This window comes from Pseudorca crassidens, chromosome X, assembly GCF_039906515.1.
Source record: "Pseudorca crassidens isolate mPseCra1 chromosome X, mPseCra1.hap1, whole genome shotgun sequence".
In the NCBI taxonomy this organism is placed as follows: domain Eukaryota; kingdom Metazoa; phylum Chordata; class Mammalia; order Artiodactyla; family Delphinidae; genus Pseudorca; species Pseudorca crassidens.
In genome coordinates, this window is record NC_090317.1 from 26,354,448 (window position 1) to 26,380,685 (window position 26,238).

Consider the following 26,238-nt stretch of genomic DNA (forward strand, 5'->3'; position numbering starts at 1 on the left):
AAATGGAAGAGAAGTACTATTGCAGCCTCATTAGAGCTGCCAAATTACAGCTGTGTAATATTTAACCAAGATAAAACACTAAAAGGAACTGGCTGGATTATGAGAAGAGTGGCCAAGATAATTTATCCTCCAAACTTGAACTCTTTTGAAACTGAAAAATGATGCTACTAATAATTTCATTGGGACAAGAGGCACAAATAAGGGTTGCCCCAGGCAAACCTGGTTCTTTAGAACCTCACACTGTTCCTGACACTGTGCTCAGTACATGCTTGCCAAATGCAAAATAAAAGAATGGTCACAATGACTCTGTCTCTACTTCATACGTATAGTAACTGATTTCTTGGGAAGAATTAGCAGCTCTTTTGGCATTATGTTGGCACAATATGTCTTGGAACATCATCTCTCTTGGAGTTAATGTTCAACAAAAGGCTTCTGTCTTGCAGGCTGGCAATGGACTTCAGTCTTTCCTGGGCCCAATTTACAATGGTATTAATTCATATACACCTCAAGAGCTGAGTTATATCTGCATACAACAATTTTTGGAAGACAGTCTCCATGATTTTTGATTATTGTTTCCCAGATGTCTGAAAAAGTTCTAGCACTAGCTTCAAGACTCTTTGTTGAATCAGTATAAGGTAGATGACAAAAACCAAGATTCAAAGAAACCAAGGCTGGCTGATAGGCTAATGAGATAAAATAGGGATATGTGTAAAGTCTTATATTCTGACTTTAAAAATCTGTGGTACAACTAAAGGAAGATAGAATCTTGGTTTGGAAAGAAGTCATGTGAAGGGAAACCTCCAGATTAAAATCGTGGGATTTGAGTTAATTACAAACTCATCATGAGCCAACATTACATGGCAGCTAAAATACCTGAAGTAACTTCAGTCCGCATTAACGTACAGGTGTGCAACATCCAGATTCAATTCTGCTACATACTGAATATTATTTTTAATTCTGAACACATTTTAGAAGGGACATTAACAAAGTGTAACTTCCATAGAGAGCAATCAGGATGATGAAAATGGTATTCTATGAAGAAGAGTTGGAAGAGTCAAGTATTTATCTCAAAGGGAAAAGAAAATTGTAGGGAGAGGGGTGTAGAGGATAGAATAACTATCTAAAAGGCAGTCATGTAGAAAAGGGATCCAAATTCTGTTTAGCTTGAGGGCAGAATTAATGAATATAATTAAAGCCAGTAGATTTTAACCCAATACAGGCATGAACAGCTACAACAATCAATATCAGTATAAAATGGACTGGGTTGTCTTGTAGCTTATGAATTCCTCTCATTACTGGAAGGGACTTTGGCATGGACTAGGAGACAGTATTAAACATTTCTAAGTCTATAATTATCCTGAAGAATAAACGCTGAATATAATCTAAAACATATGAAAGTTACCTTCTCTGAGATGGCTAAGTTTTGTTTCTCAGGTCAATCAAAATAAAAGTGTAAAATCAATGATCTATTCTCATTTCATAATAGTGAATATTTTGCATGGTTCAAGTAGTCATCCCATTTCAGATAATATAAGATAAAGCTCCATCATTCAACACTAGCAGGAGAATCTCTATTTGAAACTTTCAGGCGGAGACCTCATCTTCCCAGGGGTTATTTCCATACGAATAGTTCAGATTTCACTGTTTTGAAAAGCAGATATTTATTCAGAAGCATTCAACTGAAAACTACATATATATTATCAGAGTGTGAGCTTTTGGAGAAGGGTGAGAAAACAGAACTACCAGAAAGGTTAAGACTAAAAGAGAGAAAACCGATTGACAAAAGACAGAAACCTTAGGACTGGAGGGAAGCACCAAAAGAAAGGGATGGGAGATGATTAAAAAAAAAAAGTATTTAAGTGAAATGCAGGTGGGGAAGATGATATTTAGAAAATAAGTATATGTGGGGCACAGGAATACAGAAGAAAATGAGGTATGAATACTGGAGAAGGTTTTGGATGTGAACAAGTCAGAGTGGAATAAAGTATGCTGAGGTAACTTAAGGCCTCTTTGTGAAAGCACATTCAGGCTTTGTACCGGGTAAGGAGAAAGGCAAGAAGGCACACAGAGAGAAAGATGTCCAAGAAAGCTTTTACATAAAGGAGCCAGGCAGTCAGAAATCGTGAGGGAACAGTGGTTGGGAAAAATGGCACTCTGAAAGCCAACACTGGTATAAAAAGAATCAGCAAGTGGTGGTACATGTTTATACGAGGGGTATGGAAGATTTCAAGACGCTGAGATGTTGTGTTTAAAATATACATATAATGATGACCCAAAACCTATGGGATGCAGCAAAAGCAGTTCTAAGAGGGAAGTTTATAACAATACAGTCCTACCTCAAGAAACAAGAAACATCTGAAATAAACAACCTAACCTTACACCTAAAGCAATTAGAGAAAGAAGAACAAAAAATCCCAAAGGTAGCAGAAGGAAAGAAACCATAAAGATCAAATCACAAATAAATGAAAAAGAAATGAAGGAAATAATAGCAAAGATCAATAAAAACTAAAAGCTGGTTCTTTGAGAAGATAAACAAAATTGATAAACCATTAGCCAGACTCATCAAGAAAAAGGGGAGAAGACTCAAATCAACAGAATTAGAAATGAAAAAGGAGAAGTAACAACTGACACTGCAGAAATACAAAGGATCATGAGAGACTACGACAAGCGACTCTATGCCAAGAAAATGGACAACCTGGAAGAAATGGACAAATTCTTAGAAAAGTACAACCTTCCAAGACTGAACCAGGAAGAAATAGAAAATATGAACACACCAATCACAAGCACTGAAATTGAAACTGTAGTTAAAAATATTCCAACAAACAAAAGCCCAGAACCAGATGGCTTCACAGGCGAATTCTATCAAATATTTACAGAAGAGCTAACACTTATCCTTCTCAAACTCTTCCAAAATATAGCAGAAGGAGGAACACTCCCAAACTCATTCTATGAGGCCACCATCACCTTGATACCAAAACCAGAAAAAGATGCCACAAAAAAGAAAACTAAGGCCAATATCACTGATGAACATAGATGTAAAAATCCTCAACAAAATACTAGCAAACAGAATCCAACAGCACATTAAAAGGATCATACACCATGATCAAGTGGGGTTTATCCCAGGAATGCAAGGATTCGTCAATATATGCAAATCAATCAATGTGATACACCATATTAACAAGCTGAAGGATAAAAACCGTATGATAATCTCAATAGATGCAGAAAAAGCTTTTGACAAAGTTCAACACCCATTTATGATTAAAACCCTCCAGAAAGTAGGCACAGAGGGAACTTTCCTCAACATAATAAAGGCCATATATGACAAACCCACAGCCAACATCGTTCTCAATGGTGAAAAACTGAAACCATTCCCTCTAAGATCAGGAACAAGACAAGGTTGCCCACTCTCACCGCTACTATCCAACATAGTTTTGGAAGTTTTAGCCACAGCAATCAGAGAAGAAAAAGAAATAAAAGGAATCCAAATCAGAAAAGAAGAAGTAAAACTGTCACTGTTTGCAGATGACATGACACTATACATAGAGAATCCTAAAGATGCTACCAGAAAACTACTAGAGCTAATCAATGAATTTGGTAAAGTAGCAGGATACAAAATGCAGAGAAATCTCTTGCATTCCTATACACTAACAAAAAATCTGAAAGAGAAAATAAGACACTGATGAAAGAAATTAAAGATGATACAAACAGATGGAGGGATATACCATGTTCTTGGATTGGAAGAATCAACACTGTGAAAATGACTATACTACGCAAAGCAATCTACAGATTCAATGTAATCCCTATCAAACTACCAATGGCATTTTTCACAGAACTAGAACAAAAATTTCAAAATTTGTATGGAAACACAAAAGACCCCGAATAGCCAAAGCAATCTTGAGAAAGAAAAACAAAGCTGGAGGAATCAGGCTCCCTGACTTCAGACAATACCACAAAGCTACAGTAATCAAAACAGTATGGTACTGGCACAAAAACAGAAATATAGATCACTGTAACAGGATAGAAAGCCCAAAGACAAACCCACGCACACATGGCCACCTTTTCTTTGACAACGGAGGCAAGAATATACAATGGCGAAGAGACAGCGTCTTCAATAAGTGGTGCTGGGAAAACTGGACAGCTACATGTAAAAGAATGAAACTAGAACACTTTCTAACACCATACACAAAAATAAACTCAAAATGGATTAAAGACCGAAATGTAAGGCCAGACACTATAAAACTCTTAGAGGAAACCATAGGCAGAACACTCTGTGACATAAATCACAGCAACATCCTTTTTGACCCACTTCCTAGAGCAATGGAAATAAAAACAAAAAATAAACAAATGGGGGCTTCCCTGGTGGTGCAGTGATTAAGAATCCGCCTGCCAATGCAGGTGACATGGGTTCGATCCCTGGTCCATGAAGATCCCACATGCCGCGGAGCAACTAAGCCCGTGCACCACAACTACTGAGCCTGCGCTCTAGAGCCCGTGAGCCACAACTACTGGAGCCCACGTGCCACAACTACTGAAGCCCGTGTGCCTAGAGCCCGTGCTCTGCCACAAGAGAAGCCATTGCAATGAGAAGTCCGTGCACCACAATGAAGAGTAGCCCCCGCTCACTGCAACTAGAGAAAGCCCGCATGCAGCAACGAAGCCCCAACACAGCCAAAAATTAAAAAATAAATAAATTTGTTTTAATAAATAAATAAATAATCAAATGGGACCTAATGAAACTTAAAAGCTTTTGCACGGCAAAGGAAACCATAAACAAGATGAAAAGACAACCCTCAGAATGGGAGAAAATATTTGCAAACAAAGCAACTGACAAAGGATTAATCTCCAAAATATACAAACAGCTCATGCGACTCAATATCAAAAACACAAACAACCCAATCCAAAAATGGGCGGAAGACCTAAATAGACATTTCTCCAAAGAAGATATACAGATTGCCAAGAAACACATTAAAGGATGCTCAACATCACTAATCATTAGAGAAATGCAAATCAAAACCACAAAGAGGTACCACCTCACACCGGTCAGAATGGCCATCATCAAACAATCCACAACAAATCATGGAAAGGGTGTGGAGAAAAGGGAACCCTCTTGCACTGTTGGTGGGAATGTAAAGTGATACAGCCACTATGAAGAACAGTATGGAGGTTCCTTAAAAAGCTAAAAACAGAACTGCCACATGACCCAGCAATCCCACTACTGGGCATATATCCTAAGAAAACCGTAATTCAAAAAGAGTCATGTACCACAACGTTCATTGCAGCACTATTTACAATAGCCAGGACATGGAAACAACCTAAGTGTCCATCGACAGATGAATGGATAAAGAAGATGTGGCACATATATACAATGGAATATTACTCAGCCATAAAAAGAAATGAAATTGAGTTATTTGTAGTGAGGTGGATGTAGCTAGAGTCTGTCATACAGAGTGAAGTCAGAAAGAGTAAAACAAATACCGTATGCTAACACATACATACAGAATCTAAAAAAACAAATGGTTTTAACGAACCTAGGGGCAGGACAGGAATAAAGACCCCGAGGTAGAGATTGGACCTGAGGACACGGGGAGGGGGAAGGGTAAGCTGGGACGAAGTGAAAGAGTAGCACTGACATATATACACTACCAAATGTAAAACAGATAGCTAGTGGGAAGCAGCTGCACAGTACAGGGAGATCAGCTTGTGCTTTGTGACCACCTAGAGGGGTGGGATAGGGAGGGTGGGAGGGAGATGCAAGAGGGAGGGGATATGGGGATATATATACACATATAACTGATTCACTTTGTTATACAACAGAAACTAATACAACATTGTAAAGCAATTATACTCCAATAAAGATGTTAAAAAGAAAAGCAAAACAGTTACAGCAGCTATAGGAAACTAACTCACGTTGTTCCTATTTCTTTTTGGTTAGACACTGCCTAAATGTTGAGGATTTCTTTCTTTTTTTTTTTTTTTTGCGGTACACAGGGCTCTCACTGTTGTGGCCTCTCCCGTTGCGGAGCACAGGCTCCAGAGGCGCAGGCTCAGCGGCCATGGCTCACGGGCCCAGCCGCTCTGCGGCATGTGGGATCTTCATGGACCGGGGCACGAACCCGCGTCCCCTGCATCGGCAGGCGGACTCTCAACAATTGCGCCCCCGGGGAAGCCCGAGGATTTCTTTTAATTTCTCTAGTTACGTTCCTCTTTGGACAAGTGAGTATAATTTAACCAACTGGCTTTCATCTAACATCTACATCTGTCAAGCAACTGGGATTGCTAATATATTACCAGTGCATGTTAGCCAAGTAGTACCTATTTGAAATAGGACTGAAATTAACTTTTATAGCATAACAAGTTAATTTTAAAATTTATGACTGTTTTAAAGCACAGAAAACCTTTTATTCTAAGAGGGAAAGATTTAAAAATTCCTGGGGAGGGGCTTCCCTGGTGGCGCAGTGGTTAAGAATCTGCCTGCCAAGGCAGGGGACATGGGTTCGAGCCCTGGTCCGGGAAGATCCCACATGCTGCGGAGCAACTAAGCCCGTGCACCACAACTACTGAGCCTGTGCTCTAGAGCCTGTGAGCCACAACTACTGAAGCCCGCGCGCCTAGAGCCCGTGCTCCACAAGAGAAGCCACCGCAATGAGAATCCCATGCATCGCAACGAAGTGTAGCCCCTCCTTGCCACAACTAGAGAAAGCCCACACGCAGCAATGAAGACCCAATGCAGCCAAAAATAAAATAAATTTTTCAAAAATGTTAAAAAAAAATAAAAGAAGGCTTAATAAGCTTCAATGAAAAAAATAAAACATACATATACCTGTACATATACATACATACAGTATACGTGTGTGTGTGTGTATTTATTTAGCCTAGTCAGCTGGGTAAAGATAGCCATGGGCATGTGCCAAGGAGAGGAGACTGACTGCTTCTCTAGCAATAATGCGGGAATATGGGGAGTTGGAGGGGAGAAAAAAACACACAGAAAACCCACTTACCTGGTATCTGCACACAATACAAAAGTTTCTGTTTCCTTCAGGTTTTTATTATTAAAGTTGTCAAATATATAGAACAAAGGTTATTTTAAATAGGAAAAGGATATAAAGTAGATGTACATCTGACTGCAACTGTGTGAAAATATATACTCATGGACAAACCTGGAGGTAATTTTTAATATATGGGTAAAATATGTTAGTTAAGGGGACAGGATTATAGGTGACCTTTTTCTCCAAAATGTCTTTAATAATATTTTTACTTAAAGTCTCTGCGGTTAGCACCACTGGCCTGGGTCAGGAGCCTGGTCATGGGGAAGGCAGCCGAGAGCAAAGAGGTGGATGGGCTAGTTGCCCCCTTATCCTCCTCCACCAGGGTTCTGCAGTCACCAAAGCAGAGGGAGACAGGATGGAGTTGTGTCTCCACTTGCACCACAGACAGGCTGCCCAGCCACCCTGTGGAGCTCAGCATTGAGACCCAAGCCACCTCTGCAGGTGCGTTTGGTGAGTTGCAGGCTCCTGGGCTGCAGCCCCTGCACTCAGCGTGACTGCGGCTGCCAGGGCATCCTGGAGAAGAGCAGGTTTGGCACTGAATTTCATCAGTTTTTGATAGAAAGAGCAAAACTTGGACATTTTTGAGGAGTTTTATGGATTACTGCAACATGTTCATAAGATACCTAATGATGACATTTTATTAGGCTATACAGACATCCAGGGATACTTACTATCTATAAATAAAGATGATAATTATCACATAACTGCTTCAACAACCAACCTGCTGCTTAAGATTTTTACACAGAAAAAAAGGAAGAAACAAACAGTGCCTTTGGTACAGACATGCTAATGAAGAAGGAAAATGTTTTAACCAATGTTCAATGTCAACCACAGAAAAATGCCAGATCTAGTAATTGGTATGCACCAAGACTTCAGATGTGTGTCTTCTATTACAGATGTTGACACTCCCCCAGAAACACACCATAGGATTAGTTCATCTTTACAAACACAACACTGAACATTCCCTAGGGACTCTATAGCTGGGATGGTTTCATTCTAACGGAGACACTACATGGCTCAGAGAAGGTCCCAGGGATCGTGTGTGTGTGTGTGTGTGTGTGTGTGTGTGCGCGCGCGCTATTTTTGTTTTTTTAATTTTTGGCCATGCTGTGTGGCATGTGGGATCATAGTTCCCTGACCAGGGATTGAACCTGCATTGGAAGCACAGAGTCTTAACCGCTGGACCGCCAAGGAAGTCCCTTCCTCCCCCCACCCACCCCCCGCCAGGGAGCTTTATATCCTGGCTTATTCCAGGAGGTCTGGCTCGCAGCACAGGACTATATTGGCTGTTAATGATGACGTTTTAGATGTTAATGGTATAGAAGTTTCAGGGAAGAGTTTTGATCAAGTAATAGGATGACTGCAAACAGCTACAACCTCATCATAATAGAAGGCAAGTAAACAGGAGAATAACGTTAGGAACAGTAGGACTTCTGGCAGCTCTAGCCAATCTACTGATAACAGCTTTCTTGGCTATCCACAGCAGATTGAACCAAACGTTGAGCCAAAGGATGAAGATGACATTATTACTGAAGACAGCGGTGTGCCACACTAGATTCCTAAAGCTGTTCCTACTATCAAAAGACTGGAAATGGTTAACCCAAATAGAACAAACTCAGTTTTGAGTCTGGAAAGAATAGTTTTATTCCGTCTAATTAAATGAGTTTAGCACCCCTAGCAAATGGTACAAACAGAATTTGAAACACATGTTCCAGATCAAAAACTCTTAGAAGACTGAACAATCATGAAACCATCGTTTGAATGTTTTCTGAGTGAGGATGTCACAGGACTTGCAAATTTGGGTAGTTTAAGATCTTTCAAACCTCCGAGCCAATGACCTGGAATAGGCATGAGAACAATAATGTTGTAAGTTTAAAATGTTCTTAAAATAAATAGAAACAGAAAATAGATTAGTGGTTGCTTACAGCTGGGAGAGGAGGGGAATGGGGAATAACTGCAAATGGTTACTGACTGGGTTTCTTTTTGGAGTAATGAAAATATTCTAAATTGGATTGTAATGGTGGTTGTACAACTCTGAATATACTAAAATCACTGAACTGTACACCTTAAAATTAATTTTATGGTATGTGAATTATATCTCAATAAAGCTGTTTAAATGCTTTTCAAATAGTAGTTTGGTAATTGTTAGTACAAATTTTGGTGGATCAGAGGTGATTTTAAGTCTAAAACAAAGGGAGCTCTGCTAATCAAATTATATGCTTTTGATATGGAAAACTAGATGCTACAGTACATTTTCAGAACTATGTGAGAGGACTAAATTATTTCTGTTTGAAGTGGTTAAATATTTAACCTCTTACAAAGATTCCAGTTAGTTTTTCCTTTAATCACATTCTTTAAATTTTAATGTGAAGTCTGATTCTCTTTTGGTACTCTGAGGACCTCAGTTCTTGCGTACCCAGTATTTTATTTCTTAATGTTGTTCTTTTGTCACTAATTGTTACAAATCATTTTCTGAAATGCATTATTTTCTAACTTCTAAGAAATCAAACCAATTGGCTGTTCTTAGGAGTTTCTTTCCACATTATGAAGCACTGAAGCTATGTTCCTAAATTATGAAATTCTGTGACAGTTTTTCACATTGATGTTTGTCCAGCCTATAGATTATATATTTATAAAATAATTCCAAATAGGTATAATTTATGTTTTAAAATGCAGTTAATTTCATTGACTCTGGTAATATAGAAGACACTCTCCTTTAATTCTTATCCTCATTCCTAATCTCATTGGAAAGCATTCCTTTTGTTTTGGGTGTGTATATCTACATATTATATTGGTAGGCTTTTGAACTTTTTTAATGTACATGTGGTCCCCAACTTACAGTGGTTTGACTTATGATTTTTCCAGTTTATAATGGTGCGAAAGTGATACGCATTCAGTAGAAACCTTACTTCGAATTTTGATCTTTTCCTGGGCTAGCACAATTTGATACTCTGTAGTGATGCTGGGCAGCATGTCGAGCCACAGCTCCCAGTCAGCTCAGATCACGAGGGTCAATAACTGATATACTCATAACTTTTCTGTACCCTACAACGATTCCATTTTCACTTTCAGTACAGTATTTGATAAATTACATGAGACATTCCACACTTTATTATAAAATAGGCTTTGCGTTACATGATTTTGCCCAACCGTAAGCTAATGTAAGTGTTCTGAGCACATTTAAAGTAGGCTAGGCTAAGCTATGATGTTTGGTAGGTTAGGTGTATTAAATGAATCTTCAGCTTATGATACTTTCAACTTAGGATGGTTTTATTGGGATGTAACCTCATAGTAAGTTGAGGAAGATCTGTATTCAAGTAGTGCAAATTGTTTTGGATATAAAATGCACTTAGATTAAAAGGTTTTTACACACAGGACAAACCTGTGCACTTTTTTGTGCAAAGATTCTGGATTTTCTTCAGTGGGATTATTCTGGGAACACTGCCTACACTTTAAGAGAAAGCTGTGGTATTTACCACTGACAAGTAAAGTTTATCTATATTATTTTCATTAGGCTATTTATTTCCCACACATCCACTTAGAACAAGTAAGTGTGAGGCTGTGAACTTTCATTCTTTACCTGATTTCTTTGGCATTTATCATTGTACAATGTGCATAAGCACTACAGTATGCATGTACATAGAAATTAAGAATATTATGAAGTTCCCTGTGGTTTATAGATAATTCCCCCCAAAATTATTAAAATCATCTTATAATAGGGCTAGTATGGATGCCTTTGTAACAGTTGTGTGCTATTAAAACAATGAAGGATCAAATGATTCCCTTTTAAAGGATAGCTTCTCTAAATGGTTAAAAAAATATGAAGAAATAAATTCTGGATTAATTGAAAAAAAACCTCTAATGTTAAAGCAATAGAAAAAAAAAATCCCATGCAGGGAAATATTTTTGTGAGATTTAATATCAGAACACTACTCAGAAATGTATTTAAGTATTAAGCTTTCTAATAAAAATCTTACTTGAAATGAAAATTAACAGTAATTTCTTAAAGTGACTACTATTTGGTAGTCAACTATTACAGTGTAAGTAATTTAAAAAACCAATCTATCCCATAATATCATAAGTTTCAGTTATCACAGCACCTTAGAACAAAGTAAGCAAGCAGTTTTACATGTGTACAAGACACTGAAGAAAGTAATTTTGAAGATTAATATAAATTTAATTATTTAAGATGGTATACTAGGGAACTATCTCTGATGACTGAAAGTTAACAATTACAAATACTTATTAAATCTTTTTAAGTCAAAGTAGCACCTGAATAACAAATCACTGTTCTTAACAAATAAGCAGCGAAACCTCTAGTCTTTTTCTATTGAGCTCATAGATCTCTACAACCTGTCTGTGTTTCACCCTTATGGTCTCTGGAAGAAATTCATTCAGTCACTATAGACTCATTTAATGAACTAAAAATACTTATCATCCCTGCAACCAAGGGCTTTGCTAATTTCTCATCATGAAAAAGCATTTCTTAAGTAACTATATTGACGTGGCACATTAAAAGGGAATTAAATGATTGTTATGGGTTGAACTGTGCCCCCTCAAAACTATGTTGAAGTCCACCACTGGTTAGGAATGTGACCTTATTTGGAATATAGGGTCCTTGCAGATATAATCAAGTTCAGACAAGGTCATTAGAATGCCCTCATCCAATATGACTGATATTCTTGTAGGAAAAGGAGAAGAAACACAGGGAAGATGGCCATGTGAAGACAGAGGCAGAGACTGCAGTGATGATGTATTGATGAACCAAGGAACACCAAGGATCAATGGCAACACCAGAAGCTAAGAGAAAGCCATGGAACAGGTTCTCCCCAGCATCTTCAGAGACAGCATGGCCCTGCCAACACCTTGATTTTGGATGTCTAGCTACCAGAACTGTGAGAAAATTAATTTCTTATTTTTTTCTTTTTTTGGCTGTGCCGTGTGGCATGTGGGATCTTAGTTCCCTGACCAGGCATCAAACCCAGGCCTCCTGCAGTGGAAGCATGGTTTTAACCACTGGACCACCAGGGAAGTCCCTGAATTTCTGTTGTTTTAAGTCACTCAGTTTGCAGTACTTTATTATGGCAGCCCTAAGAAACTAATATTGGGTTGGCCAAAAAGTTCATTTGGGTTTTTCCGTAACAGCATACGGAAAAACCTGAAAGAACTTTTTGGCCAACCCAATACAACGATGTTAGAAATATGACAAAAATTAAGCAAACAATATAACCCTATTAGCTCCCACTGCAGTACTACCATGCTAACTGAAACACATTATGTAATTAAATAAGGGCATCTGTTGAAAACTCAGAAAACATGTTTTTAGAATCTCATCTATGACGTCTTTCCTGATTTGTCCATTCAAAACCCTAGTAGAATGACTACTCTTTGTGCCCTCACTATATCCTCTAAATAATTTGCTGAGGGGGCTTCCCTGGTGGTCCAGTGGTTAAGACTCCATGCTTCCACTGCAGGGGGCACGGGTTCAATCCCTGGTCGGGGAACTAAGATCCCGCATGCTGCACAGCACGGAAAGAGAAAGAGAGAGAGAGGGTAAAAGAAAGGAAGAGGGAAAGGAAGAGAGAAAGAAAGAAAGAAAGAAAGAGAAAGAAAGAAAGAAAGAGAGAAAAAGGAAGAAAGAAAGAAAGGAAGAAAGAAATGAAGAAAAATAGCTGAGGAGCCAAGCTGTACTAGAACAAGACTGAATAATTTCTGCATGTGTGTATGTTTGTAGGTATACCTATATGTACATTGTTTGAAGGAAGGTCCTTTATAGCAAGGGCTCTGTCTTATCACATTTGTATTCCCAATGCCTAAAGCAATGCGTGACACACAGTAGTGCTTCATCAACATTGGGCGAAAGAATGAATGTTGGAGCACCTCTATTAGGTCACTGCTGTCACTATCCCACATCCCACCCATCACCTCCACTGGACTCTTGAGATCACTGTGAGGACTAAAAATTGGTAATATGCCATTGTGCCCAGGAAATGTGACCGAACTAGAAATATATGCATACCAAGCAAACAGTACAACTCAGTGATAAAAACCTATACTAAAATCACATTTCAAAAATATAAGATTTGTAAAACTTTTCATAGTAACATCATAAAAATCTTATATGTGCTAACCCAAAACACCATCATAATTTAAAATTCATCTTAATATTCTCTCTTTGCTCATTATACGTAGAAATATTGTAAGATTTTTCTCATCAGTTGCTTTTTTCCCCTATAGAGGATCCAGCATAGAGATCTTGTCAAACAAGCAACATTCTCCTTGACCCAGTGCAGTGGAGGTCAATCCCTCTTTTTTTTAAAAAAAAAATTTACCTATTATTTTTTAAATTTATTTTTGGCTGTGTTGGGTCTTAGTTGTGGCACGTGGGATCTTTCATTGCGGTGCATGGGCTCTTTGTTGCGGTGCATGGCTTTCTCTAGTTGTGGCGTGCGGGTTTTCTTTTCACTAGTTGTGGCACACAGGCTCCAGGGCGCGTGGGCTCTGTAGTTGTAGCATGGGGGTTCCAGAGCGCATGGGCTCTGTAGCTTGTGGCACGCAGGCTCTCTTAGTTGAGATGCACGAGCTCAGTAGTTGTGGCGTGGCGGGCTTAGTTGCTCTGTGGCATGTGGGATCTTAGCTCCCTGACTAGGGATCAAACCCACGTCCCATGCATTGGAGGGCAGATTCTTTATCACTGGACCACCAGGGTAGTCCCTCAATCCCTCTTTTAATGATCTTAAAGTGTTAGCTCCCTGCTTAGAAATAGCATTTTGATTTACAAAGCTGTAGTATCTAAGAAATGTATCTACGTAGATGTGACATAGTATAAAAAAGCTGTATTTTAAAAATGACATGCCCTTGGGCTTCCCTGGTGGCGCAGTGGTTGAGAGTCTGGCTGCCGATGCAGGGGACACGGGTTTGTGCCCCGGTCCGGGAAGATCCCACATGCCGTGGAGCGGCTGGGCCCATGAGCCATGGCCACTGAGAACGGGAGAGGCCACAACAGTGAGAGGCCCGCGTACTGCAAAAAAAAAAAAGACATGCCCTAAACAAAAAGGGTATATACATATATATGTGTATATATATGATTTTTTAAATTCAGCTTTTATACTATGATATATTTACATAAAAATTCAACTTTTAGGACTTCCCTGGTGGTGCAGTGGTTAAGAATCCGCCTGCCAATGCAGGGGACACGGGTTCGATCCCTGGTCCGGGAAGATCCCACATGCAGCGGAGCAACTAAGCCCGTGTGCCACAACTCCTGAGCCTGAGCTCTAGAGCCCACGAGCCACAACTACTGAAGCAATTGTGCCTAGAGCCTGTGCTCCGCAACAAGAGAAGCCACCGCAATAAGAAGCCCGTGCACAGCAACAAAGACCCAATGCAGCCAAAATAAATAAATAAATAAAATTAAAAATTCAACTTTTAGTCAAATTGTTCATTTATACTACTAGGTTCTTCAAACTATGAAGCATATTTTCATTTAACCTTAAGTTAAATGGTCAATAAAACATTTTTGAGGTTAATTACATTCAATCAAATCAAAAGTTCTCTTCCTAAAATTAAGCACTAGAGCCATTCAAATAACTGAATGGCATTAATGAGCACTTAGCCCATAAGCTCAGTCAATAACATCAACTTATTAATACTGCTGCCTACAATATATGCTTGATCATGAAGCCTACTTCTGTAAACACCTGAAAGGCCATACTGAGAATCCACAAAGGGAGTATCAATTACATGTTCTATACTTAAATTAGAAAGTCATAGTAACACTTAAATTTGAGCCCAGGCCTCCAATATCTGCCAAATTATTTATAATAATTAACTCCACAGGTACAGTTCTCTCAGAATGGACCCACAGTAAGGTATTCCCTCATCTTTTTCTTCGTTTTTTTTTTTCTCTCATCTTTTTCCACAAATTGCGGGAATGTGTTCCCCAAAAGAATGTTTTGCATGAAGAATACACGGGTTTGGGCTCAAGAATTCACTCAAGATAATAAAAAGGCTCAAGATCACTAGTATCCCCTCCTCTATTTTACTGAAAACTGTTCAGAACTTAAAGACAATTTACAGTGCTCGTTAATCAAGTCTTTGATTTAAAAACAAACCATCTATATAACCCAAACTGTAGATCCATAACACAGATTAATACTATTTATGCCTATTCAGAGTCTAGATTAAAACCTTTGCTAAAGTCAGAACAGGCAGAAAAACAAAATCTCATGATGGATATCAACCCAATATTTAATACAAACAACTGTTTTCCTTTTTAAAAGAGAGAGGAAAAAAGAATCCTACTATCCAGGCTGTGAATACTTTAATATGTTTATCCTTTAAGAACCTTTTCTGTGTGCATGTAACACATGCACGTTATAAATATTTCTAAAGGGGATTTATAGTATATGGTATTTTTATAATTTGCTTTTTTCTATTTAATAATATATCATAAGCATCTCTCCACATCAATTTTTATCTAGATTAGAACATTACTTTAAATGGATCAATAGTACCTGACTGTATGAATGTATTTATCATAACCTCACCAATTCCATATTGCTGAACATTAATTTTAGATGTATATTTTTATAAATTTATTTACACTATTTTATTTTATTTTTGGCTGCGTTGGGCCTTCACTGCACACGGGCTGTTCTCTGGTTGTGGTGAGTGGGGGCTACGCTTCGTTGTGGTGTGTGGCCTTCTCATTGCAGTGGCTTCTCTTGTTGTGGAGCACGGGCTCTAGGCGTGCGGGCTTCAGTAGTTGTGGCACGTGGGCTCAGTAGCTGTGGCTCATGAGCTCTAGAGCGCAGGCTCAGAAGTTGTGGCGCACGGGCTTAGTTGCTCCGCGGCATGTGGGATCTTCCCGCACCAAGGATCGAACCCGTGTCCCCTGCATTGGCAGGCAGATTCTTAACCACTGTGCCACCAGGGAAGCAGATGTATATTTTTAAAAAGAGAAAATACACACATGATCAAATAATTCAAGAGGTACAAAAGCTGCATCCATTCCACCCCTTAAACCTCTGGTTCCCTTCCTAGAAACAGTCACTCTTACCAGTTTCTTCTGCATTCCTCCAGAGATAGGTTTTAAAAAACACAAATGTTGGACTTCCCTGGTGGTACAGTGGTTAAGAATCAGCCTGCCAATGCAGGGAACATGGGTTCTAGCCCTGGCCCAGGAAGATCCCGCATGCCACGGAGCAACTAAGCCCGTGCGCCACAACTACTGAGCCTGTGCTGTAGAGCCTGCGAGCCACAACTACTGAAGCCCGCGCGCCTAGAGTCCGTGCTCTGCAACAAGAGAAGCCACCCGCTCGCTGCAACTAGAGAAAGTCCGTGCGCAGCAACGATGACCGAATGCAGCGAAAAATAAAACAAATTTTAAAAACCCCACAAATGTTAACATATTCTATATATATATACAGTTATGCACCTTCATTGCTGGACATTTATAAAGCTAACAATTTTTTGCTATTATAAAGAATGTTGGAATGAATATCCTTCTGTTTATTTGCTTTTAACATCAATATTAAGTGGTCTCAAACAGGAGTGTATCCTGTCACCATCTATTTTTAATCTATCTTGTTTCTGACTGAGAATAGTTTTAAGAAAAAGCTTGAAAGCACTTATTAATCTATGATGAACATCTCTATAGAAAATAGACAAATTTACAAATGGCAAATACTAATGGCCAACAAACGTATGCAAAAATGTTAAATATCATTAGTAATCAAAGAAATAAACACTTTAAAAGATACCATTTTTGTCCTGTTTGGCAGAGACTGCCATCACTACCAACAATAAAAATCCAGCAGTGAAGGTATGGGACAATAGGCACTCTTGCTGGTGGAACTAAAAAGTGGTACACCTTTTCTAGAAAGCAATCTGACAATATATTCTAAAAGTCTTAAAATATATGATTAGTTTCTGAACCAGCCATTCTAGTACTAAGCATTAACGCTAAGGAAATGATCAGTATATATAAGGATGTTCAATACAGTGCTATTTATAAAACAAAACTCAATTCTAACAAAAGAGAACACCACTTTGGTAATGTGTATACTACAGGTTGTAGAAGAATACTAAAGAACACAGATACGTGTTCATGATGTTGTATTAGGTGAAATGAGCTGGTTATAAACCAGTATTGGTCAGTATGATCCCAATTATAAAAAATACCGATACAGAAAGACTTAGGCTAAATTACACATCAAAATTCTACTGTGGTTATTATCTCTGTGCACTGGGATTATTGGTTTTCATTTTCTTTGTTGTGGTTTTCTTAATTTTCTAAATTTTATCCAGCAAATATATTAGATTCTAATCAAAAGAAAAAAGCAGTTGGACTCTTGATTAGTCAAGGTGTCTTATATAATTCTGCCCAGCAGGCTGGGGGTGTTATTTGGCTATTTGCCATGTGACAATGCTTCCTTCATCTGTGAATAAACTGGCCCAGTAAGCTATCAATAGTGGGGCCTGCTATTGCAAGGTTTTCGCTCTTCCTTCACAGAAGATAATTTTTATAACTTATTACAAGGAGAGGGAAGAATATACTCTTAGGTCCTTATCTTTTTGCCTATCCTGAGAATTTATGCCAACTTGATACTTTGTCATATTACTGTCAAACATCAGGTTAAAAAAAAAAAAAGAGGGCTTCCCTGGTGGCGCAGTGGTTGAGAGTCCGCCTGCCGATGCAGGGGACACGGATTCGTGCCCCGGTCTGGGAGGATCCCACATGCTGCGGAGCGGCTAGGCCCGTGAGCCATGGCCGTTGAGCCTGCGTGTCCGGAGGCTGTGCTCCACAACGGGAGAGGCCACGACAGTGAGAGGCCCACATACCGCAAAAAAAGAAAAAAAAAAAAAAAAAAAGAGGATACAGGTCAACTCCCAGAGATAAAAGCAGTAACCAGGTCATGTCCACAGTGGTTGGCCATGAACACATGTCTTCTGGTTCACTGCCTGGGTGGCAGTAAATCATTAGCAGAGAGGGCTGAGAAACACAGGTAATAATAATACCTGACTGCTTATTGTTAACTTGAGTTGAAAATAAAAGATTTCATTGAAAAATGTTCTGAGCGATGCCTATCGCTAGAGTTCTAAACTTGTTCACTCAATGCCTTAAAAAAAATAGGGGCTTCCCTGGTGGCACAGTGGTTGAGAGTCCGCCTACCGATGCAGGGGACACGGGTTCGTGCCCCGGTCCGGGAGGATCCCACATGCCCCAGAGCGGCTGCGCCGGTGAGCCATGGCCACTGAGCCTGCGCGTCCGGAGCCTGTGCTCTGCAACGGGAGAGGCCACAACAGTGAGAGGCCCGCGTACCGCAAAATAAATAAATAAATAAATAAATAAATAAATAAATAAACTGGACTTCCCTGGTGGTGCAGTAGTTAAGAATCCGCTTGCCAATGCAGGTGACATGGGTTCAATCCCTGTTCCAGGAAGATCCCACATGCCGCAGAGCAACTAAGCCCGTGCACAACTACTGAGCCTGTGCTCTAGAGCCCGCGTGTCACAACTACTGAAGCCCATGTGCCTAGAGCCTGTGCTCCGCAACAAGAGAAGCCACTGCAATGAGAAGGTCACACACCACAATGAGGAGTAGCCCCCTCTAGCCACAACTAGAGAATGCCCGCGCATAGCAATGAAGACCCAACACAGCCAAAAATAAATAAATAAATTTATAAAATAATAATAATAATAAATTAATCTGGGGGACTGGTAAGAAAGGAGTCTCCCCTTATCCTTGGCCAAAAAAAATTTCCCTAAAATAATTTTTACAAAAGGGCAGCTCAGAATCAAGTACACAGAAAAGCAAAATCATTATATTTTGTAGACATCCACAAGCAAAACTTGTTCAACATAATTTACTTATATTTGTAATGAACAGGATAATAGAAATCACTCTTTCATTTAAAGATAAGAAAACTAAAGCATAAGGAAGTTAAATGAATTGACTAAGGCCATAGAATCTGGAACTTATTCTGTTTGATACTCATCCAGATAACTTATTCTGACAGAGTGATTAGGATGCAGTACTGAAAAAAATCAGATGGTTCCACAAGTGCTATTCTGAGGTTCTTTTGATGGATGATTTGGTGAATGGGTACTACCTACTGTAGATCTTTCTCAGAATTAAGTATTCTCTTCCATGATCATGTTGGGATCTCAAGCAAGTGCTGAAACAAGTGCTTGATAAAAGCCAACATCTTTTCTTTTTCCCCAGTAAAAATATTTTGTCCTATCTAAAAGACACTCTGTTGTCTATAAGCAAACATTTAGTAGGTTTGTCTTCCATTGGGCTTAAAAAATGACAACAAAGTAAAGGAAACTGCCACAAGTGACTATAAGGCAAATTAAAACAGTACAACATATTTAATGAATGCTCACGTGTTCTAAACACTATCTATAAACTAATTTTCATTTCCTTTCACCCCATCATTTTAGCTACATGTATTTTCTCTAATCTAAAACATGCTGAATTGAAACTAAGTTTCTAATCCTATTTGTTTTAACAAGGTCAAAATTTAAACATGAGCTTGTGTGATTCCACAGCCCATCCTCTTTTACCATGTTACCTCTGATAATAACTAAAATATGTAATGTGCTTCACAATTTAGAATTTTTTCATATATGGTAGCTAATTCAACCTACACAACACATCATACCCCTATTTGAAATATGAGGAAACTGGTTTTCTGACTGGTTGTTACTCATCGAAGATCATGTGGCCTGTAAATGACAGTAAAAAAAGCAAACCCCGTGATTCTGACCAATATAAGTATAGGAAATTATTACCGGCAGAAAGGGTAGTCCAGTGAGGTAGAAAATGTTAGGCTCTGTGCCCTTTCAAGGCTTAAAAAATTAGGTGGAGCCATACAAAAGTATATCACATAGCAATATATGCTGAGAAGCCTGTGTTTTGAGGTCAACAAAATTATTACAGGAATAAGCATAAAAGTTCAAACCATATATAAGTATTTATAGATATGCCAGGGAATACACAACGGCACCACCTTTGCCCAGTTTAAGAAATCAGCCTTAACTTACTCAGTTCAACTTCTGTCTGACCATCTGAGTTCAAGCTACTCCCAGTCTACGCAGGTAAACCTCACTTTTCACCACAACCCATATCCTTGAAAATACATTAGAGAAGCAGATCATAATAGTGAATCACATGTATCCATAACAAAGACTGGGTACCAATCACACCAAATCAAATCTCAAAACGTATTAAATAGCAGAACTACAACTATACCATAATTAAAAATAATAAAAGTCCACACCAAGTCATACAAAATGGACATAAATATGCTTTTATCACACAAAGAACAACCTATTAAGTATACACAAAGTAGATAAAACATATAACTCTTAAGTTTGGCCTCAAATTCTTATGGTAGATACATTTATAATATATAATATTCCAAATGCTCTTTTCATGTTTTGAATTAAGTGGAATAAATATACTTAAAAATTTATGAAAAAGAAAAAAGAAACATGGAGGCAACGAGGTTGAGTGATTTGCTCACAATCCCACAGCTAATCGGAAACAAAGCCAACACAAGAACTCAGGCTTTCAACCTAGTGTTCTTTCCACTGTACCACATGACCTCTAAGACATGAAAATAATATTTATTCAATTCAATGTCAACTTATTTTACCACTACTGTGTTTATCTCCTCAGATCTACTCACACAATGACCTTAAACAGTGCTACAGATTACATTCTGTAATATGTAATACTATTACCAGATTAGACCACAGAGACAAACCTTGAGAACTGACAGCTCATGATAATCTCCCATCCTCAAAAAAACAAGGGCATCTATTTTGCCTTATTCATCTTTTGAATTCTACCACATAGTACAATACCTGGCAGATATAGTAGGTGCTCAGTAAGTAGTTTCTTATTTTTTAAATAAATCATAGCACTTTTTTTTGTCTGTAAGCATCAGCTACCAGACTTAAATATGAGGCCAAACAAAAACAGTGAAATATCATTAGTTCATATTTGGAGTCTCTAAGACTTTATAATATAAACAAACGATTTACTAAACAAGTTAATGCTTACAACCAAATATAAGGAGAACATTTACGTTACTAAAATATTTCAATAGAACATTTACGTTACTAAAATATTTCAATATTGTTAACTATACAAGTTAACTGAGACATTAATTACAATAATTCTTATCTATTGAAATGGGCCTAACTAACCTTTAGTCAGCATTACTTTGTCCCCCTCGTTGGAGTCATCGAATGCACCAGAAAGCAATAAAATGACAGGTGTAGTACAATGGGCACCGGACTAGGACCTAGACTCTAGTCCAAGCTCTGTTAATAATCAGATATATAACCTTGGGCAATTCACTTTTTGTGTCTTAACCTGTTCATAAAAACAAAAGAGCTGAACTACTAATCACCAGGGACCTTTACGATCTTAAATTTATTTTTAATGATTCTTACCCACAAAGATTCTACATTCAGAATTTTTTCATTGTGCCAAATTTGATATCCTGAATGTTATAATCTGCTACATAATTCAATAATTAAAAGCTTAGCACATTTTCTAAAAATATATAAAGACTAATATAATATTGTTACCTTCTCACATTAGGGGCAATAGGAGCAAACCACAGAGGAAATATGAGCATCCAATAATCAGGCCTGCTTTGCCAGTTGGGCTGACGTGAACCACTCTGGATTTTACAATACAAATCACTGATACATAAATACATATATGTATATAAATATATATACACATACCACTGATACTTGCTTATACTGATATACATATGTGTGCAAACTTTAACACTTGTTTTTAGTTATAAAATCAATACTTTGTTTACGGTAAGAAATTCAAACAGTACATTAGGTCACATCTGAGGTGCAAAGTAAAAAGCTTCCCACGCCCCCCCACCCTCCATAAATAACCACTGTTAACATTTTTTTTGTGCATCCTTCAAGAAGTTATCTGAGCATATACAAGTAGATGTGTGTGCACGTATAAATCTTTTTAACCTAAACTACTGCCACTTTCTTCTGGCTTCATAAGCATGTTAAATATACTGAAAGAAGGTAGAACAGTTGTATGGCACAAAGCTGTACATGCTTCACAAATGTGCACTGAATACATTTAATTTTCTTGCTTGGAGGCTACGTGGAGCAGTTGTGCAGAAAGAGCAGTGAGCAAGGAGCCAGGCAACCTGGGTTCTAATCTAAGTAATGGAGTAGCCTTAGGCAAGCCATGAAATATTCCTGTGCCTTGGTTTCTGCTTTTGTAAAATATCATGCTTGGACTAAGATCCCTTCCAACTCTAAAATGCTGTAATTCTAAGATGGCCGTCTGTAACAGTGTTCTCTTGAACTGGATATAACAAATGTTAAGTAAAAAAGGAGAAGAAAGAAACACTAATAGCAACCTCCAATCTTACAAGAGTAAATTTCTATGTGTCATTAACTATCAAGGTAGTACATCTGTGACATAAGTAGTGACGTAGTTATATTTGAAAGCAAAGTAGTGGATTATGAAAATCTGATACGTTTTTATGAAGTTTTGATTTGACGTTTTTCTTTTTTTGGAGGTGGAGAGGGCTGTTGCTTAGTGTCAGCAATAACCACTCCCCCTCCTCCCGATTAGAAAACAAGGGTATTATGGAGTTAAAATAATGAAACTGAAAGTTAGAATGAATTTTGTTGTACTCACAGAATATGCTGGGGAGGTGACAAGGGCAGCAAAGGTTGGAAAAAATTACTAGCTAATTTCCTCTTCCGGAAGGTCTTTGGCTCTTATTCTTTCGGTTCACACGCCCTCGCCAGACACACTCCACCCAGCTCCGTACCTGCCACAGGCGTCAGAATGGGGGGGGGGGAAGTCCCCTTTGATCATTTAAAAAAAAAAGTTCTTTGACTCGATTTACCTTAGGCGTCACGGGGTTTACGGAGGCACCCGGGCGACCTGAAGCCACCCATGCCTTTCTTCCGCAGTCCCGGGAACCTGGGCCCCGGAACCCGGGCCGGCCACCTGCGCAGGGTAGGGGCTGCCTTCCCGCCCTCCCCCGCAGCGCGGGGCCCGAGGGGAGGGAGGGGAGAGGAGAGAAGGAAAGGGGAGGAGGAGGAAGCCCGTACGGGCAGTACCCACCTCGCCTGGAGAGCCGGCCTGGATCGCCCGCGGCGCCCGGAGCAGTGCTGAGGGGAGGGTCCTGGAGGAGGGGCGGCCCGAGCCCCAATATGGAAATGCCAACTCCTCTCGGCGGCCAGGCCCCAGCCTGGAAGGAAACGGAAGTCCCTTCGTCTCCCTCACTCGCACCCACCAGCCCGCCCACTCCCCGGAGGAACCCCGAGTTGGGGAATCCGAAGTGCGTCCACGCCAAGGCCTCGAAGAGACAAGGCACGCTGGGCGGCCCGTCTGTCTCCGGCCCCCGCCGCGCCGCTGGGCCCCTCACGGCCTCCTGGCCTCTGCCCGGCCGCTAGGCCAGCCTCCCGCCCAGTAAAGCCCCTCCTTCTTCCCCCTCCGCCATTTTCGAACTTACCCTTCCAGCCCTCGCTTAGCGCTGAGCCCGCCCGGGACTCCGCCGAGGTCCGGCCACTTCCCCGGGCCGGAAAGGGGTAACCGGGACAAACGAAGCCCTGTTTGCCCCTGCACCCCACCCCCCTAGCTGGAAACCAGAACCTGACGGAGCGGGTGCGCATGCGCAGTGGGCACCTCGCAGTCCCCGCCCCCAGCTCAAACGTTTCCTCTTTCAGCCTTGAGGTGATTTTTCCCACGGTTTTTACCTGCTGAGCTCCGTGGTGGAGGAGTCGGGGAATAGAAGTAAAAGGATGAAAAGACAGAGAAGAGAGCGAACATGTTGAGTTCTTGCTAGAGACCAGGCACTGTGGTCGGCGTGTTCTTTGTTGTTATTTTGACAACCCTCTAAGGTAGGCACTCTCATATGAAACCCATTTTAACAGAGGAAATTTGAGGCCCAGAGAGGCTAACTGCCCCAATAGCACGCAGCTAATAAACGAGAGAACTGAGATTAGAATATGACCTGTATCCAAGGAGGGAAGGTGAAAGGAAAAAGGAAGACAGTCAGTGGGAGCGGGAAAGGGATTGGGAGATGAAGGGAAAATGAATAGGGAAGAAAGAAAGCAGAAGGAAGGAAAACAAAGGAAATCTGTGTACATAAAATGCTGATCATATCCTGGATTTATTTCAAATATGCTGTAGGAACCGACAGATGAATCAGACTGACAGATGAATTGTGTTTCAGAAACTTGGGCTCCCTTACAGGCTAGTGTAGTGAGTTGAGAGGTTCTGAATGAAAATGTTTCAGGTCGAGGGGAAGATCAAGTATCACCTGGATCCTCAAATGATGCTGACCTTCATGAAATTATTATCCTGATAAGTCAGATCATTGTCATTTCTCTGCTCAAATCCCCTCAAAGTAAAAGCCACAGACTTATAATGGCTTACAAAGGCTGTGGTAGCCAGCCACCAAGATGATTTCCAACAATCCTTATCTCTTGCTCTTCACACCCTTGGGTACTTCTCTTATACAATGAACCAGGGCTGATCTGTTTAACCAAGAAAATATGGTGGGAGTGACAGTGTGTCATGAAGGCTAGGTCATAAAAGGCATTGTGGTTTCTGCCTTGCTGTCTCTTGGACTGGTTGCTCTGGAGGAAGCCAGCTGTCATGTCATAAGGATACTCAAACAGCATTTGGAGAGCACGTGCCAAAAGACTGAGTCCTCCCTTTCTTCTCATCTCCTCCTCCCCCACCCAAAACAAACACCAACTTGCCAACAATGTGAGTGAACCACCTTGTAAGAGGATTCTTCAGGATAAGACTTCAGAGCCACAGCCTCCCAGCCAAGCCACTTGAATTCCTGTGTATTGTTTTATTATTTATTTAATATATATATTTATTTATTTTTGGCTGCGTTGGGTCTTCGTTGCTGCGTGCGGGCTTTCTCTAGTTGCAGCGAGCGGGGGCTACTCTTCGTTGCGGTGTGCAGGCTTCTTGTTGCGGAGCATGGGCTCTAGGCACATGGGCTTCAGTAGTTGTGGCACGTGGGCTCTAGAATGCAGGCTCTGTAGTTGTGGCGCATGGGCTTAGTTGCTCCGTGGCATGTGGGATCTTCCCAGACCAGGGCTCAAACCCATGTCCCCTGCATTGGCAGGTGGATTCTTAACCACAACGGCAGAAGGGAAGCCCCTGTGTATTGTTTTAAAAAGCTAAATTTTAGGGCAATTTGTTATCAGACAGTAGATAACAAATACAAAAGCCCTATGCAATCAGGATCCTTCTTACCTTTATGTCCTCATATTCCTACTGCTCTATTCCCTTGTCCTTTTAGCTTTCCTGCCTCAGGGTCTTTGTACTTGCTCTTTATTCTGCCTGAAACACTTCCCCCAGATATCTCCATGGCTGTCCTTCACCCCCTTCAAGTCTTTGTTTAGTTGTCACTTTCTCAGTAAGACCTATCATAACCACCACATTTAAAATTACCATTTCTCAGGACCTCCCTGGTGGTCCAGTGTTTAAGAATCTGCCTTCCATTGCAGGGGACGTGGGTTCAATCCTTGGTCAGGGAACCAAGGATCCCACATGTTGCAGGGCAACTAAGCCCACGTGCCACAACTACTGAGCATGCAAACCACAACTAGAGAGACTGCCACAACTACAGAGCCCACGCACTCTGGAGCCCACACACCGCAATGAAGATCCTGCATGCTGCAATGAAGACCAACGCAGCCAAGAATAAAATAAATAAATAAATATTAAAAATTTTTTAAGGGACTTCCCTGGTGGTGCAGTGGTTAAGAATCTGCCTGCCAGGGCTTCCCTGGTAGCGCAGTGGTTGAGAGTCCACCTGCCAATGCAGGGGACATGGGTTCGTGCCCCGGTCTGGGAGGATCCCGTATGCCGCAGAGCCGCTGGGCCCGTGAGCCATGGCCGCTGGGCCTGCGCATCCAGAGCCTGTGCTCCACAGTGGGAGAGGCCACAAAGGTGAGAGACCTGCGTACCGAAAAAAAAAAAAAAAAAAAAAAAGAATCTGCCTGCCAATGCAGAGGACACAGGTTCGTGCCCTGGTCCAGGAAGATTCCCACATGCTGTGGAGCAATTAAGCCTGTGTGCCACAACTAGTGAGCCTGTGCTCTAGAGTCCACGTGCCACAACTGAAGCCCACACGCCTA

General features: G+C 40.2%; 1 protein-coding gene and 1 pseudogene across 8 annotated transcripts in view; one reads left to right on the forward strand and one right to left on the reverse strand.

The window, feature by feature from the left end:
* The window catches only part of XIAP (X-linked inhibitor of apoptosis), a 44,998-nt gene extending 21,260 nt beyond the window's left edge, over positions 1 to 23,738 (reverse strand). For 2 of the 8 annotated variants that reach the window (XM_067723385.1, XM_067723384.1), the window contains exons 1-3: positions 23,586 to 23,738; positions 23,195 to 23,321; positions 22,760 to 22,895 (exon numbers count right to left, since the gene is read on the reverse strand). The gene's annotated coding sequence lies outside the window, so the exon portion shown is untranslated. Of the gene's footprint in view, positions 1 to 18,222; positions 18,296 to 22,759; positions 22,896 to 22,973; positions 23,127 to 23,194; positions 23,505 to 23,585 lie in introns of those variants that run through there. The other 6 variants (XM_067723387.1, XM_067723383.1, XM_067723390.1 and 3 more) reach the window with 5 other exon arrangements.
* LOC137216584 (partitioning defective 6 homolog beta-like) lies at positions 7,148 to 23,526 on the forward strand (annotated as a pseudogene).
* Positions 23,739 to 26,238: the final 2,500 nt, after the last annotated feature.